The 13,025-nt window shown below is 41.5% G+C and overlaps 1 long non-coding RNA gene across 1 annotated transcript in view; it reads left to right on the top strand.

Moving 5' to 3' along the window:
* Positions 831-13,025, top strand: part of LOC110404342 — a 54,676-nt gene continuing 42,481 nt past the window's right edge. Inside the window, exon 1 of the long non-coding RNA XR_002442164.1 lies at positions 831-1,633. This is a non-coding gene — a long non-coding RNA (uncharacterized LOC110404342). The remainder of the gene's footprint in view (positions 1,634-13,025) is intronic.

Here is a 13,025-nt window from a genome sequence, read left to right as displayed (position 1 = left end):
AACACTCATAAGGCTTTTGTAATGATAACACTGGAGTTTTTAGTATTTTTTGATGTGAAGTGGACACTTATAAGCTAATGAGATAGAATCACCAGAAAGACAGCTGTGGGAATGGTTCTCTTGTTTTGAGTATCTCCTAAATCTATAGGCAGTGTTTCTCCACTGTTTATCCAAACCTTTGTCAAACAAATTGCCTGATAGCAGCAGGCAATCTCTTGTTAGCAATACTGCAGCTATCAGTGGGATGTTCGTATTTATTGGGACCACGAAGAATCGGTTGTGAGGCAAGCCCTCTTGTTCTATGGCTATATGAACATAGGGCAAAAAGAAGTTTCCTAAAACTGAGACTTAGGCAAGAATGAGTGAGATGCTTTTAGCAAGATGTCTCTGCTACCGCCTTTTTGATAATTTAATGCTTGCTTGCTGTCTTTCCTAGCTGAAATTGGTATGCAAGAAAAGATGCATCAAAGTCAGCAATTAAAGAGGCTTCATCTAACTTGCTCAGACAGTTGAAGTAGCCATGTTTGATTTTGCTTAGAAAATCATTAATACCTTAACAGAAGGCCGGAAGCTTTGATCAAGATGTGATAGATACAGATCAATATAATGTGTAAAGATTTTATTCGGCTGTGTTATTGACACCTGGTAAAAGAACTAGTTTATGGCCAGTTCTCTCAGAAAGTTTGCATAATTGTTCAATACTGGCCTAGTGTTCTACATACAAAATAACACAAGCAGCATTCATGTTCTGTCTTATATTACCCTGTGTTGTTTTTTTCCTGCAAAGATTGTTTATCTGTATTTCAAAGGATAACTTAAGGGTAGATACATGGCCAGCTCCAGGCCATGGATATACCAGTGTGTGTAGAACTCACCAGGGACAAGAGGAGCCAAGCTGTGACACTCGGGGACGCAGCAGGGCAGTCAGCCACACCGCCCTGCCAGCACTGAGTGAGGCTGGGAGGTTCAGGATCATCTTCAGCATGGATCCCTACCTTCCTGAAAGCTGCTGTCTGCCATGCCTCCTGGCGCAACTGTGCATGCTCCTCCATTGTATTTTGTCAGGATTATCTGGTTTAATTTAAACACTTACTATTTTCTTACATCAGTGGCTTTGACAGAGCAGACGAGGAGCAGCCAGAGGTGGAGGCGAGCGTCACAGAGAGCAGGCACCCATCACCTCCCACCACCTCAGCCTGGGCCCAGGCACTGGAAATGCACTTTTTGTTTGGCTGAGTTGACTTCAGTTGCTTTGCAGCGTCATAGCAAATTAAATTCACATCCTACCTTAATCCAGAACTAATTCCGTACTTATCTTCTCAAGTTATTTTCTGGTTTGAACACCAGGCCACGGCCCGCATTGCCTGGCTTAGAGATGCTTGCTGTACAAGCTTTGCAGCTCTTGCCATCAGATGGCACAAACCACTCCTAGCAGGAATGTGTCCCTTGTTTCCCTTCCTCTGGGCTGCAGAAGAAAAGCTGTGGGTGTGCTGCTGGGGAAAAGTCCAGGGCAGTCATTGAGGCCGCAGCCTTCCTGGCTGCCTCACCAAGATGGCCCGTGCTCTCAGCCACAGCAGCAGAAAGCCATACTGCGTGAAGGGGTGCTGACGGAGGAGCTTCCCTGAGGTGATCTGTAAGTAGCCTTGTGGAGTAAGGAGTATTTTTCTTCCCTTTGGACTGGAGTTGCTGGTGTTGGTCTGTTCTGGGACCTGGATGAATATCTGAAGGCCCCAGTGTGTCCATGCTTGATGGTGCTGGGCCCAGCCACCTCCCTGTGCCTAAATGTGCATTTCTGACTCTGCAGCCCTGCCATTGCTCTTACTTTCCTGGCAGGCTACATTCACAAATTTGTTCTTCGATATCTTTAGATGTATTTTTTCATCTTCCTGAAGCTGTGAGCACCTGCGGTGCTCCTACGGCAACTGTTCTTGCAGCATGATCTTATTCCTCACACCTTTGGTTGGCGACCTTCCTGACAGAGTAGCCCTTTCCAAAATGTTGGAAGTATTAGCTTGTTTTGAGTGTAATAAGGAGAATTGTCTTTTTCAAAGGTATTTTGGAATTCTTGATGAAGATCAATGAGGAATGGGGTCTCTTGAATAAGTTTTGTCAAACCTGCGTTGCTTGAAGCTGTTCTCTTTTGTCTTTATTTTGTTAATGTAGCTCCCTCGTTGCACTAGGTCTGTGCGGCATTTTCCTTGGAAAGCGGGCATTTGCAGTTCTTTATTTAACTTGAAAATATAGTCACATAAGTGTGTTTGGCGTTCTCAAGGGAAATAGAGCTTTAAAGGAGGGTAGGTTTTGGTGCATACGCAGGTTACCAGTAATAATTACAGTATTTAATAGAAGAGAAACGTTAAACACTTCACCAAGTGTGGCTGTGTGAAGTTATACAGTGGCATGATGACTTGAGGTTTGAATTTGCACTGGGCTTAGCACTGCAGAGCATCACTGGGCTCACTGCAGTCAGGAGGAGTCAGACTCTGCGCTGCTGAGCAGTACCAATGTCCCTCCATGGCTTTAACCCTTCCCCACAACATGAAAGTAGTACTGTTTGCTGAGGTGGATATTGCAGTGGTGACAGAACATTTGTAATGCACTTTGAGGGTAAAGGCTTGGTCATCTGTTAGTTACTCTGTGTGTTGTGATAACTGGTACTTTTTTTGGACTCCAGCTTAAAGATTTCATTTAAAAAACACAGACAGAAATGTAAGGCTTGCCTCGTTCTCTTGGGTGTGGAGAAAAAAAACGTACAAAAGATGTGACAAAGTTAGCATCAGAGGAAAATGAATAAAATCTAGAAATAATTTATTTTTTTCAGAAAGTTTGTGATTTTTGTGGTAATGATTAAAGGGAAGATAGTGGTGTCTTAATCAGCAGAACTCAGATACTGCAAGGACTGTTGCTCAATATAGAGAATCCATATACTTGAAGACTAGATAGTACCTATTTTGAAAGCATGCTCAAAGGAGCAGAAAAGCTCAATAATTCAGTAAGCTTGACACCTCAAAGAGGCTAGGAATAGGCTGAATCCCTCTTCCACAGTAACTAAAGGAGCACTTATATGCATATATACTGCACCTTTTCAAAGCGTATTGCAGCTCCAGCTATGATGTGAGCAGCCCGGCCCCTGAAGAGGGGGAAGGATACATCCTCACCTCCTAATGGTAATGCCTCACCTCCTGCTGCCCAGAACAGGGAAGTCTTCAAAGCCAGAGAAGAGCCCTGCATTGCCCAGATCCTGAGCCCTAATAATGACAGTTAGCCATCACTTGGAGTGAGAACAGTCCCATTACTTCCAAATGCACATGCGTTGGCTTTTCAATCTGAGTAAGATCCAAGGCTCAGATGGGATGAGTTAGAGAATGAAAGAAAGACCAGAAAGTACATGAATTAACCCTCCAGTTATCCTGCTTTCCACGTCCTTTGAAGTATTCCACTTTTTTTCCCTTCCCAGAAAAAAACACTGGGGACAGAGGAAGAGCAATAAAATATTCCCAAGCAACCTCTCACAGCTACAAATAATGAATATTTCATATTTTGAGTTATTTATGTTTTGTGTGTTCCCAAATAGCATTTAATTTCTTCCCTTCTTCCCCTCTCTAGCTTTAATTAAGTTTCATCCCTTGCCTGTCAAACTTCATTGCCCCCTTTGTAACATCTTGCTTCCAGGTGAGTTTCCCTAGGCTTACTCAGTCCTTGTTTTGGTTTTAAAAGTAATGCAGAAGAGATTTTTTTTGCAAGGCTGTCTGTAGTCGAGCTCTGACCAAATGACTAGCAAGGTATTTCCTCTTAGTGCTTCTCCCTGACTCAGAAAATTGAACTAACTTACAGAATAAAGTAAAATAAATAAGGAACAAACAAAATAATTCAGAGGAGTTATTTCAGTTTGTCTTGAATGTCACCTGCTTTATTTCTACTATGAAAATGGTAGGTGTAAATTCCAGCTTTAATGCTTAGGCTTCCTACACAGTGATTTTATTCCTCTATAACACATCTGTCATTTGGCAATAGGTTCATCTTGAGCACTGAGCCCGCTCCTGGAGCTGGAGCTGCATGTGGCCAGCGTCTCCCAGCTGTCTGGAGCTGGCTGAGGCTTCCAGGACCTGCCCTGTCTCTGGAAATTTCCCACATCTTCTTTATGGAGCAAGTCTGGGTTTGCACTGCTTGGGATGATAGTGCAAGCCAATAACCTGTACTCATTTCAGGATGTTGACTGTATATCAGAAGGTGTTGAATGTAATGAATTTTTTTGCCATGTATACTCCACAGTGGTGAGCCAGATTTCTCTTACACAGTAGCTGCTCCCATTCACTTGATATGTCCACAGACAATCTTCAGGGTCAGGTCCTTGCAGCTGTCAGTGAGTTCTCAGTGGTAAGACAGATGTACCTGCACATTTGAAATATAGGGCCTTGAACTAGAGTAAGCCGGATATTTCCAGTGGGAAAAAAATGCTATATATAAAGCATATATAAAGTACAGCAGCAAATACCCTAATTGTTAGCAGGGCGGATAGCTTATACAAGCTCTCCTTTGGTAGCTGAAACACCACGACGAGGAAGATCCTGGTCTGTGATGCCACACGTGTTAGGGGAGCGGGAGCAGGAGGAGGATGTAGCAAGGATGGCAATTGTTGACTGAATTCCTTTTCTCTTCCATCTCCGCATGCCTCCGCTAATTGGGGTCCAGAAGTCCTCCTTGTTCAGGGCCACTGCTGGGCATAGTTTCCTGTTAACAAACATGTGCTGTTGTGTCACAGATGGCTCCTGGAGGTAAAAGCTGATGAGAACAGTCTGACTTGCATCCTTTCCGTACTGTTTATTCATTTCTACATGGCTGTTGCCACAAGGAGCAGTCTAACAAAGTGGATGTATCTTTCACTCATTTATATTTGAGAAAATACATTTGAAAGACTCCGTTTTACAGCGGTTTTGAAACGGGCTGTTCAGGGTGAAAAAGTGTATAGGATTGAATTAAAAAAAAATGGCAATCCATGGTGGGCTACGCTGTGGATTTCTAAGCAAGCAGCATCATTTATAAGACTCACGGTTCTTTACAGTGCATTATGTGCTGCACTACACATTAAGACTACTTGGTACCTTTTTGTCAAATCCTCCTCCAATATTTTCTCCTGATTAGGAGCGGCTGCTCTTCATCGCAGAGTCTTTGTAGCTCTAATAAAGCCTGCTTTCTCCTAGGCAATCTGGAGGCATTCTGGGACCACGCAGAAGGCTGTGTCCTCTCACTCCAGCACTGGCCTATGACCTTACAAGTAGAGTCAGTCAACATGCTACAAAGCTTCCCTAGCCGTTTATCAAATAACAAAGCAAACCAAATTACATAGTTTCTATAGCAGGCCACTACAGTATGTAAACTGCAAAGGCGGCTTACACCACTTGCTCATTCTGCAGTGCCGACAACATGAAAGGCCCTTTCGTTCCAGCACCCAGAGCCCATATTTGCCTATCTCACCTATTACCAGGCAACAAAGGGGCTGCAGAGGTTGAGCAAGCAAATGGAAAATGAAAATGGAGGAAACAACAATTGCCTGGCTTCCAAGAAATGTTTGTCTAAAATGTATGCTGACATGTCTCGGGCTGTTGGTAGGTGCCAAAGGGCCCCTTTCTCAGGCTGGGAGCTGCCCTCCCTGTGCAGCAGTACAGTCCAAGGAAGGCTGAAACAGTGTCTCCTTTTACTATGCAAGGTATTTATCCTCCTAAGCAGTGAAATGCTTGATAGATGTCATGATCCATCCGTTAGATTAGCATTTCATCTTGGGCAGTCCCAGTCATGCACATCATTACATCTGTATTTTCAGAGATGTGGAGCAGTATTGCCAGTACTGCCAAAATCAGTCACCTGGTTTTGGAGCAATTGGGGCATACTATCAGGTGAAGTTTGCCATTACTCTGACAGTCTACTCAAAACCATTACCAAGTTAAGCTGTGGACAGACCTCCTCTTCAACATCTGGCTGTTTCACTGGAAGAAGCCATAGTTGCCAGGTGTGGGCTCCTGTCCCCAGCCCAACCCCACGCATCGCTGCCTCACTGGGCTGCCCATGGGCTTGGCTTCCATCAGCTGAGTGCTGGCTGGAGTAGGCTGACGTAGGCATAGGCTGCTCACATCAGCTGTGTGAGCAGCTCCTGTTCCTTTTGCCTGAGCTCCATCAAATGGCTGTACTCTCTGCTGGGGGAAGGATTACAGGTGTCTAGTGTTAGTCATTTTCCTGCTGATGGAGCTGGATTGGGAAGAAATGCTTGAACTCAGCCTAGGATCTAGGAAGGGGAGTGCTGTGTCCAGTTCTGGGCTGTCCTGTACTGGAGACGTGGGCACACAGGAACAAATCTAGGAAAATACCCTAAAGATGAAGTGATTGGAGCATCTGTCATACAAGGAGATGCTGAGAGAGCTGGGATTGTTTAGTCTTGATAAGTAGGCTTGGGAGGGACCTGACACATGTGAATAAATACCTGGTGGCATGGGGAGAAATTAAGAGCCGGGCTCTTAGTGGAGGTTTAGCATGAAACAAAAACAGAAAATGAGCATGGGCTGAAATACAGCAAATTCTGTTTAAACATAAGAAAAAACTATTTTTACCATAAAGGTGATCAAAACATGGAACAGGATACTCAGAGAGGATTTGGAGTCTATAACCTTGGAGATATTCAAAACTCCACTGGACAGGGTCTTGGCACCCTGCTCCAGCTGACCTTGTGGGAGGGTTGGACAGGGTGATCTCCAGAGGTCCCTTCCAGCACACCCATTCTGGGTGATTCTGTGGTTCAGCACATGGTGAGTGAGGAATCTCCTCTGGATCTGAATTTCAGTGCTGCTGAAGAGCTATTAAGTATAGAAGAGACAGAACATAGTTGTGGAGGCAAAACATCCTCTCCTTTGAAAAAAACATCCACTGAGAAACTTTTCAGACTTTTTTTTTTTTTTTTTTTTTGAATCAGCAAAACAGTTGTTCTAATGGAAGGAGCTTATCTAAGCAGAAAGTAGAGAATCATTCCCAAGGAAAGAGAAGCAAGGGATGAGTGCAGAGGGATGAACGGTGATTGCACAAGAGTTGGCAAATGCAAATATTTCCAAATATAATGGCATTAAGTGTTCATTGTGAAATTAGATCGGCTTTTTAAGAGCTTCAGGGTGAAAAAAAAACACAGTATTCAGCTAATTAGACAAAGTTAAAAGATAATGTTAAACACTTTTCCTTCAAAAAGTATTTGTCTGCACAACCATGCATTTTAAAATAGAACTGCTTGAGATGGCAGTGTTATCAAGTGATCTGCCATTAAAGGAATTATAATTCAGGTCTTTTTAATTCCCTATTGTGGAAATCTTTAAATTAGAACATATCTAAACTGAACAAATCTGTAGTTCTCCTAAGAACAATGCTGACACAGTTCTCTGATGTTCATTAAAAATTGTTATGCCTTGATTTCTATATAATGGAACGTGAGGAAATTTGATGATACTTGCTGGGTTTGGTGCCTGACCCAGCTCCTTACTAAAGCATCTGCCCAACATTAAACATGTAAGGAGTTTAATCAGAGTTGGTGAGACTCCTGATGGGCTGAGACGGACTGACACTTGATGGCCTCCAGTTGCCATCCTTTACTTTGAGCGTCACAAGTCAAAGGCTATCACTTTAATAAATATAATTCAAGTCGTTAGTCATCAAAAGTGTTTCGAGTTGAGAATATTAAAACTGACATGAAATGAATGGTTGCTTTGATAACTTGCATCTGTGCATTTAAAACCAGGCCTCAGTCTTGCATATGCTTATCGGCTGTTAAAAGTGCATTGCTCAGCAACTTTGAGGTTCTTTAATAGACTATAGCAACAAGAAGGCTTGCTGATGAATCTCCTCTGTAATTAAAAAAAAATTATTAATCAGAGGCAAAAATGTTCTGCACTTTCAATAGATATTTTATAATCATTCACTAACATAAAGCAATTTAAATATGTTTCTTTCTTGAGCCAAAGGAATGTAACGTTTAATACATGTAACTTTAAATACTGTAAGACAAATAATGTTTCTATGAAAACTAAATATTTCCATTCTGTTCTGGCTATTTCTTTCTTTCTTTTTTTTTTTTTTTTTGGCTAAAACTTTTTGAGATTGAAGGCACTAGTGCAGGACTGCAGCATAATTTGAAACAGGCACTTGGTTAGTATTGGAAGTTTATTATTATTTTTTTTTATGTATTTATTTTTTTTAGCTTGGATGAGATTTGCTTTCCTCCTTTGAAGGACATCACTCATCCAAATTTTTTTGTTTTGCTCTTTGTAGCCCAGATTCTGGTGATGCAAAAAGGCCCACCAAAAAGGCTTATCCCTAAGCATGCGCTTATGCCCTGTCTCTAAGCATAGCATGTACCCTATGTAAGCAGCCAAGTGCGTACTGGTGTAACTTCTTGAATTAAGGGCCAGAAGCATATGGTAATTTGATTATAAAATGTACTTGTCTATCCCTGGGGCCCATAGGCATGCTTTCAGCATTTAGTATAATATTTTCAGTATTTGCCGCAAACATAATCACCACAAAACAAATCTGAAAATAATTCCACAACTCATGCCACATGTCTGCAGTTCCACATGTACTGTGCACACAGGGAAGCAATGAGGCGCTCCTCTCAGACCCTCTAACACAATAGTGCTCAGCCTTGGGGACAAATCTCGACGTGAGCAGGGTCGCCCCATGTTCAGGGCTTTGAAGAGGTGCCTAACTGTCTCGCAATCTGTATACCATAAGGATCTACTAAGATGCATTTGTTCAGATAATTAAAAGTATGTTTTCAAGCAGTAATTGTGGGGTCATGCACTGCCGTTCAAATATTTGATTTCATTTAATTAAACAGTGTGTTACTGTTCCTTACAAATGCATTCTATCCTAAGAATTTTATCTTGATGCTTTTATTCAGGATGTATCTGGAGAATATTGTGCCTGGCATGGAAGTGGTTACTAGTTTACTGGAACTTTTTTTCAGAGTCGCAAGAGAACTTTTTAGGCTGTCTCAAATTAACAGGGAGCTCTTAGAAGGAACTCATTGCTCTGTCTTTGTCTGCTGATGGAAGGACACCCACTGACTTCTGTAGAAGCTGGTCTGGGTGTAGAGATGAAAAAGATGTTACAAGTGCTGTGAAAATGGAGAAAATTGAAGAACAGTCTTTGTAAAGGATCTGCCTAATGCACTCCTGATTTAACTGATCCAAAGATTAGCAATATTACCAGTCAACAACATCCCAAACCAAGTGCTCATCTACATTTTGTATTATTTTCTACCTCAAAGCAACTGCAAAATAATTTCCCAATCTATTTACATAACAGAAAAAAAATGGATGATGGATAAAGTTTCATTTACCAGATACTATCTCTAAGAGAATTATATGGAATTTTCTGAAAAAAAAATCATGCCCTAGGCAAATGGTACTTGATTTGGGACTACTTTTGTTGTTGTTCCAAAAAATAACAAGTGAATAACTGTGAAGTTTCAGTTGGGAACAAAGGAAGTTATAGGAACTTGCCTTTTTGCTAAACCTAGATTCTATCAAATCGAAAATGGTTTATGGTATTGTGAAAACAGCATAATGCAAACTTGCAGTGTGTAAATAAATTAAGTTTGCGGTTCTTAATTTTTTTTTTTCCTTTTTAAAGTACTTGTTTTGGACAGAAAGACAAATTCTTCCAAGAGTAACTTCTTTCACCTTTGCATGATATGAATGTAATTTAAAGTAGTACTGGTTCTTCGTGTATGATGATATTAAGCATTTGGACAAGAATAAAAGCCATTGAGATGAAACATCACATATCTGGAATAGCCTGTCTGCAGTAAGAACAATATTGATTGCTGTGGCAGAAAACTGTGATGTCAGGTCACCTTCCAGCCATTGATTGTTGATTGTCTTCTTCCAAGCTGCCAATGATGACTGCATTAATTGCGCTGCTGAACTTAGCGATTTCTTATGTTTTTGCCATTTTACCTCCATCCATTTTCCTAAAATGATTGAAATGTAATAACCATAAAAAAGCTTGAAATAGGAGCTAGAGAAGTTTAAAAGAATAATGTTTTTTAAATGCTGATCGACAACATTAAATAAAATTAGTGTCATTACATTTCCTCTGGCAAGACTTAGGCAAATTTGAGAACACGAACGGGAGAAAAAAAAAAAAGAAAAAAGCCAGGAAGAGATGTAATGGGCTGCTAGGGAAAGATCCCTGGAACATGGCAAAAAAAGGAGGAGCTGGTCTGCAGGCCTGTGTTAAATGTTTTATTTTGGCAGTTTGTTTCTGTTCAAGTACGGCTTGCTGACATCTATCTGTCTTTATTGCCTATGTACGTACATGCTTGCATGTCTGTTTAATCTGTTCTTCTTTACACGTGTACATGTGCACAGATGTGCAGGTGACAATTTGTGACTGAAAGGCTGATGTTTTTCAGTTTGTGAAACAAGTGAAAGGCTGTATAATCTTTCATAGTTTGCAGCTAAATAGCTTTTACAGCACAGAGCTATGGCTGGAGTTACACGACTACAAGTTTGTGGTCCTTGTATGATTATATAGAGCATTCACCTGCTACTAAATCAAGGGATGTTCTCAACTCGTGATTAACACCCAAATACTTCAGCTGGGATAACAGTCCTGTTGTACCACATTTGCATGCACATACCCAGAGATGTTACGTTCCAGCTTAGTGTGCAATAAGCAGCACTAATTGTGGGTGAAAGGAAAGGAAAAGTTTGCTTGACCATTTTCAGGAGTGCATCCACAAATCCCTACAATGACACATGGATCATGGGCATGGGCAGCACACCTTTACGTACCCTCTCCTCCAGCTGGAAGAGTTCCACAGAGGAAAGTGCTTGAGTTTTCAAGAGGGGAAAGCTGGAACACAGCAAAGCTCCAGGAGATGTTGGAGGAGAGGTCTGTGTGCCATCCTTAGTCCTTGTGTTGGTGGTTTATATGGTTAAGTCATGTAATATGCCTAGGTCTGTGATTTTAAAGCATGAATCATCGAGGGCTGACCAAGCTTCCGCTAGCTGGTTTAGAGCCATCTTCAACTCACCTGCAGCACTGCACTTGTCCCACTGTCCTGAAAGGAACAGTGCGTGCCCAGACAAATTCAGATACAAGACCTTTGCCTGTCCTTATTCGTCTTTCAGATTCTTAGCTCATTTCAGCTACAATAAAAGCTGTTTCCCAAACTAAATGTGTACTGTTAGGTAGCAGTAACATTGACAAAGCATCTCATTTGAAATCATTGAGGCATTCATGATTCCATGCAGTGAAACAAAATTTAGCATTTGTTTTGGTATTGGTTTTATTGAATTATGTACAACATAATATTGATGTTGCTTGTTAACCAACTTCTTAACATAGGAGCATTCACCATATATTTTTAATACTAAATCATAGAATCATCGAATCATAGAATGGCTTGGGTTGGAAGGGACCTCAAGGACCATCAAGCTCCAACCCCCTGCCACAGGCAGGGCTGCCAACCTCAACATCTCATAGTAGACCAGTATAGTATATACCCACCCAGCCTGGCCTTGAACACCTCCAGGGACGGGGCATCCACAGCCTCTCTGGGCAGCCTGTTCCAGCAGCTCACCACTTTCATAGTAAAGAACTTCCCCCTGGTATCCAACCTAAATCTTCCCTCCTTCAACTTAAAACTGTTTCCCCTTGTCCTGCCATTATCTACCCTTTCAAAGAGTTGACTCCCCTCCTTTTTGTAGGCTCCCTTTAGGTACTGGAAGGCTGCAATGAGGTCACCCCGCAGCCTTTTCCTCCCCAGGCTGAACAAGCCCAGCTCCCTCAGCCTGTCTTTGCAGGTGAGGTGCTCCAGCCCTCTGACCTAAATGTACTCATACATTCATTTGATTCTTAATATATTTCATGGTTTGCAAAATAAGGAGGATGGAAAGTACTCATTTTTCACCATAAGTGAGCTCTTACAGAGGGGGCAGGCAGGATTTCAAGCAGAGCTTGCTGTGCTGGTGCTGTAAGTACAGGCACCTTACATATGCCAGAAAAAGAGCATCTGTAAATGTTGTTACAGGGAGATAGATGTACCATGAAGTTTCAAAGGCCTGGAGAGGCATGTGGAAACTGCCTCTGATAATACAGCTGACAAATTAGCAGTTTCTGGTGAGAGGCTCTTTTATAAGGCTTTCCTTTTCTTTTTTTTTTTTCTTTTACCTAAGTCTGGCCACATGGATTTTGGACATGTGGGAAAAGTAGGCTTAAAGAGATGATAATTCAAGTTGTTGCAATAACAGCTCCAAGACCCAATTTGAAAGGCCACCCCCTACCCCCTCCCTTAACTGGCTTGAAATGCGATACCTTTCATAAAAATAGTGGGAAAGAAGCAACTCTCCTAATCCCTGCCTTTGATGGCAGCATGGACTATCCCTTAGGGAAATTTGTCCAGGGGGGCTGGTTTCAAGGCTGGTGCTATAGGCCAGATACATCTGGTATATTGACCTCGTCTTCATTTTCTTCTCTATGATGATCATAAACCAAATTTTAGTACCTTTGTATCCATCCTTCGTACAGACAGCTGCAGCTTTGGGATGGTGTTTTGTTCAGATATGGTAACAGCTGCCCAAGTGTCACAATTTGCCTATTCCTTCAAATTATACTCTCTCGGAGACGGTTCCTTCTTTCTTTCCTTTCCTTTTTGACAGAGGATTTATTAAATAAAAATGAGCATGGCGGTATTGTTATCTGGGAAGATCAGATGTGTCATGTAAGCTGTAGGGTTGGGCACCTGCCATCAAATATTTAAGACAACATCTTAGGATAAAGTGTAGCATGATTTTTAATTTTAAAATCCCTTCCTGCAGCAGAAAAAAAATCATCTTAGATTCTTCATTTCTAAAGGAAAGAAGACTTAAAACTACATTTGATAATCAAATTCTTCCACCTATGTCCTTGCTCTTTACATTTCTATTTAAAACCAAGCAGTTTTGTTTCCCCAAACTTCAATATATTTACGCTGATTTTTTTCT

This window comes from Numida meleagris, chromosome 10 (genome assembly GCF_002078875.1).
Source record: "Numida meleagris isolate 19003 breed g44 Domestic line chromosome 10, NumMel1.0, whole genome shotgun sequence".
NCBI classification, from domain to species: Eukaryota; Metazoa; Chordata; class Aves; order Galliformes; family Numididae; genus Numida; species Numida meleagris.
The sequence above is the reverse complement of the archived record's forward strand: the minus strand, read 5'-3'. Positions and strand labels throughout refer to the sequence as shown.